The sequence below is a fragment of the Chiloscyllium plagiosum genome, chromosome 18 (assembly GCF_004010195.1).
Source record: "Chiloscyllium plagiosum isolate BGI_BamShark_2017 chromosome 18, ASM401019v2, whole genome shotgun sequence".
Lineage (NCBI taxonomy): Eukaryota > Metazoa > Chordata > Chondrichthyes > Orectolobiformes > Hemiscylliidae > Chiloscyllium > Chiloscyllium plagiosum.
Genome location: NC_057727.1, coordinates 57,493,882 through 57,499,233, shown reverse-complemented (window position 1 = coordinate 57,499,233; position 5,352 = coordinate 57,493,882).

The following is a 5,352-nucleotide window of genomic DNA, read 5'->3' as shown; positions in this document are numbered from 1 at the left end:
GATTTTACTGTTCCTAGGATGCTGCCTGAACTGCTGTGCTCTTCCAGCACCACTAATCCAGAACCTGGTTTTCAGCGTCTGCAGTCATAGTTTTTACTTATATTGAAGGGTTGTTGGGATCTCGGCAGGCTAGGCAAAAAGCCAACAGGTTGCGAAGGAAGGATGAGTTTAATGCATTGAAGAGACAGTCATGTGGATCTCAATAACTGAAATTGGATTCTATCAGGGTGGAGCTGAGAATAAGCAAGCAGCAGCATCCGTCAGCAGGAATTCTTTTATAGGCTCCAGGCAATGATGGTAAGTCAATATGATTACAGTCAGGACACTGAATGTACTTGTAGTAAGGGCAGTACAGTAACCGTGTGTGACAGTGGTCTCCATCCCGACTGGATAACTCATGAGTGTCAGGGCTGTAATGGATGGAATCCTGGATTGTATACGAGATGGTTTTCCATAACAACAGATCAAATGCTGTATAATAATAAATATGTAATTGTCTGATGTAAAGGTTTTTTAATGATCAGAGACCCATAATGTTATTATATAGATAATGAGTTTGAGTTCAGACCATGAGATGTGGGAGTGGAATGAGGCCATTTGCCCCAGTGAGGATGCTCTGCCCTCCAATCAGATCATGGTTGAACTGATAACTATCAACTCTACTTTCCTGCTGTTTACTCAAAACCCTTGTTTCTCTGATTAATTAAAGTCTGACCGTCTCTGCTGTAAATATTCTTGATGATGAAGCCTGGAAATCCCTCAGCAGTCAGGAATTCCCACAGAATCACTGTCCTCTGAGTGAAGACATTCCTCGTCATCTCCGGCTTAAATGTGTGAGCTCTTGCTGGGATTTTATGCCCTCGGGTTAAAGTTTCTCACACAGTTGAATCGAAAGGAAGTGGCAAATATAATTTTTGCAGATGACACGTAAGTTGGTGGAGGTGAGGTTATTGAGGAAATAAATCTAAGGTTGCAGGTGGTTACAGGTCAGTTGGAAAGGTGTGCAGAGAAATGGCAAATTGAGTTTAATTTGGACAAATGTAAGATGATGGAGTTTAGGATGTCAAATTCAAGAAGAATGTTAGGATACTGAGGGATATTGATATGCAGAAGGATCTTGATGCAAGTCAGTAACACCCTGAAAATGGCGACAGAAGTCTTTCAGATAGGAAAGAAAGCCAACGAAACACAGGCCTTCATCGGTCACCATGTTGTGTATAGTGGCTTGCATCTGATGTTGTGTCAGAAATTTGGGCAGTCGGAATGTATTTTCTGCTGTGTAAGTTTCAAATAATACAGCTCACAGACTTAAGGGGAGAAAGAGTACGTTTAAACGAGATGTGTGAGGGAAGTTTTTTTTAACACAGAGAGTGGATGTTACCGAGGGACGTCCTCGAAACAGAAATGTGAGTAACGTTTTAAAGTGGCATTTAGAGAGAAACATGAACATGTAGAGAATAGAGGGAAATGGCCTGTGTGCAGGCAGTTGGTATGAGTTGAGAAAAGCATCATGGTGGGCCGTAGGGCCTATTGCTGTGCTGTACTAATCTATTTTCAAACTCCCCAGCATCAATTCGATCAAAACCCTTCAGAACCTTGGAAGTTACTTTCAGTTTCTCGCTCTCACTTTTCTCAACTTCAATGGGTTCAATCTCAATTTACTCCATGTCTTCTTATTAGGTAATCCATCCATTCTCAGGATCAGCCGAGTGACCATCCTCTGGCCTGTCTCGAGTTGAAGAATATCTTTCCTTTTGGCGCTACTATTTTCAGTTTGATAAACAAGAACTCTCACAACCCTTTCTGCTGACAGTCTGAAACCAAGTAGTGTTACTCTGATAGTAAGTAAGGAGCATAATGAACTGTGTTAGACAGAATATGTGAATAAACAATAACTGGAGCCTTAGAAACGCATTTTATAAAATATATTGTGTTTTTGAGCCTGTTGCATTTTATTTGTTGTTGCGATTATAAATGGCAGCGTAGATAAGGGTCAGAGAGGGGAGTGGTTGTACGGGTATATAGTTTATTTGAATTTTCAGAAACCTTTACGTAAGTTTCAATAAGGGCTATGGAATAATGTGGAAGAGAATAGGGCCCCTTAAATATGATTAAGGTCGGCTATGTGTAAAACCAGAGGAAATAAGTAATACATTAAACAAAAAAAAACCTTGTCAGTATTTACCTTGGACAGAGACTTGGAAGCTTGGGAACTTGTAGAATAAATAGTACTGTCTTGGAATGAATCCTGTACAAAGAAGAGAAAGTGCTGGAATCTTAAAACAAATAAAGATAGATCAATCCTCAGTAGTTAATTAGATCAGTCCTAGAGTATTATGGGAATGTGGGAAGAGATTGGAGTCTCCCGAACAGAGATATTTATATTATCAACAGGTGTCAAGAAGACTGCAGGGCGGCTAACGATGTTTCATCACTTAAGGGCTGCAGGGAAAAGGCAGGAAATTACATGCCAGTGAGACCAGTGATGGGTAAGTTGTTGGAGGAGATTCTGAGAGAAAGGAGTTAAGTATATTTAGAAAGGCAAGGGCTGATTAGAAAGAGTCAGCATGGCTTTGTGAGTGGAAAATCGTGTTTCCCTACCCGGATTGACTCTTCCAGGAGGTGGCCAAGAGATAGATGAACGCAGAGGAGTCAACGTTGTCTACATGACTTCAGCAAAACATTTGACAAGGCTCCAAGGGATATAGAACATCTAGTCAATAGGAAGAAAGAAGCTTACTTTAGATTGAGGACGCAAGGACCGTTAGATCTCTACAGGGTTACATGCGGCAGCAAAGTGGCTCACTGGTTAACACTACTGCCTCATATCACCAGCGAAGCTATTTCGATTCCAGCCTCAGAGAACTGTCTGCGTGGAGTTTGCACATTCTCCCCATGTCTATGTGGGTTTCCTCCAGGTGCGCCAGTTCCCCCCACCCCCCACAGCCCAAAGACGTGCAGGTTATGTGACTCGGCAATGCTAAATTGCACAGTGTTCTGGGTTGTTAGGTTAGGAGTATTAGATTAGATTAGATTAGTTACAGTGTGGAACAGGCCCTTCGGCCTAACAGGTCCACACTGACCCGCCGAAGCGCAACCCACTCATATCCCGACATTTTACCCCTTCATCTAACACTACGGGCAATTCAGCATGGCCAATTCAGGGCAAATGTAGAGCTTAGGAGTGGGGGATGGGGGGTGGAGTTCTGAGTGGGACAGTCTTCGGAGGGTTGGTATTGTGTTTAGATTAGATTACATTTCCTACAGTGTGGAAACAGGCCCTTCGTCCTAACAAGTCCACACTGACCCTCTGAGAAGTAACCCACACAGACACCTTTCCCTCTGGCTAATGAACGTAACAATATGGGAAATTGAACACGGCCAATTCACCTGACCTGCACATCTTTGGACTGTGGGTGGATACCGGCGCACGTGGAGAAAACCCACACAGAAAGTGGTGAGAATGTGCAAACTCCACACAGAAAGTCGCTTGAGGCCAGAATCGAAATAGAGTCGCTGGTGCTATGAGACAGCATTGCTAACCAATGAGCCACCGCGCTGCCCAAAACCAGCCTAGTCTCCTTAGAGCAGGAATTGAACTAGCGACCTAAGGATGACACATTTGCGACACTCTGCTGTCGTCCACTCTACCAGCTGAAGTATCGATGGCCTGTTTCCACACTCTGGGGATTCTTTGAAAGGTAGCCAGGGAGGAACTGAATAATGGACTTAGGGCAGCTCGAAGGGGCATGAGAAAGCATTATTGAGAAGAATTATGGAAAACCGTAAGAATTCTCCCCTTATGTAAGGAACAAGAGCATGGCCAGAGTGAGGTTAGGGCTAGTCTGGGATAGTAGAGGGAATTTGTGCCCAGAGTCACGGGAGGTGGGGGAAGTCCTTAATGCATACTGTGCCTCAGTATTCACTACTGAGAGGGACCTTGTCATTTGTTAAGACAGCGTGAAAAGGTCTGATGTATGTTTCCAGGTTGACGTTAAGAAGGAAGATGTGCTGAGAATTTTGTAATACATTAGGATAGATAAGTCTCCTGAGCCAGTCGGGATATGAGCAAAGTTACTACAGGAAGCGATGGAAGAGATCGTAGCGCCTTCAGCGATGACCTTTGTACCCTCACTGTCCACTGGAGTCGTACCAAATCATTGGAGGATGGCAAATATTATTACCTTGAGAATGTGGCAAAATCCATTTATGGCTCATTGAGAAAGTACGGAGACATGGGATACAGGGAAACCTGCTTGTCTGGGTACTGAATTCCTGGCCCTCAGAATACAAAGGGTGATGATAGATGGAAAGCATTCAGCCTGGAGCTCTATGACCAGTGGTGCTCTGCAGGGATCGGTCTGGGACCTCTGCTCTTTGTGACTTTTTAAATGACTTGGATGTGGATGTGGAAGAGTGAGTTAGTAAGTTTGCAGATGACAGGAAGCTTGGAGGAGTGGTGAATAGTATGTAGGGCTGTTGTAGGTTGCAACAGAACATTGACAGGATGCAGAGCTGGGCTGAGAATTGCCAGATGGTGGTTAATCTGGAAATGTGCGAAGTGATTCATTTTGGAAGTTTGAATTTCAATGCAGAATGCAGGGTTAAAAGCAGGATTTTTGTCAATGTGAAGAAACAGATATTTTGGGTTCCACATCCCTAGATCCATCAATTTTGCCATGCACGTTGATACAGTTGTTAATAAGTAATACATTGTGTGGCATTCATGAGCTGGGGGATTGAGTTTTAAAGCTGTGAGGTTATGCTGCAGCTCTGTGGAGCGCTGGCTAGACCCCGCTTAGAATATTGTGTTCAGTTCTGGTCCCCTCATTACAAGAATGATGTGGAAGCTTTCGAAAGGGTAAGGAGGAGATCTACCAGGATGCTGCCTGTATTGGAGAGCATGTCTTATGACGAAAGGTTGAGGGAGCTAAAGTTTTTCTCATTAGCGTGAAGAAAGGTGAAGGACGACTTGGAAGAGGTGAACAAGATGATGAGAGGCACAGGGAGAGTGAATAGTGAATTGTTTTTCTATTGCAGAAATCGCTATTACAAGGGAGTATAATTCTAAGGCGAATGGAGGATGGTTAAGGGGAGAATTCAGAAGTAGGTTCTTTACACAGAGAGTGGTGGGTGGTTCGAATGCACTGCCTGCATTGGTAGTAAACTTAGATACATTAGGGATACATCGATGATACTAAACTGAAGTGTACGTAAGTTAGTTTGATCTGCCAGTCGGATAAAAGTTTGGCATGGTATCATGGCCGAAGGGTCTTGTGTTGTACTGTTCTGTGTTCTACGTTCCGTATGGTAAACTGGCTAATAAGCTTAGATCAATGTAAAAGGATATGA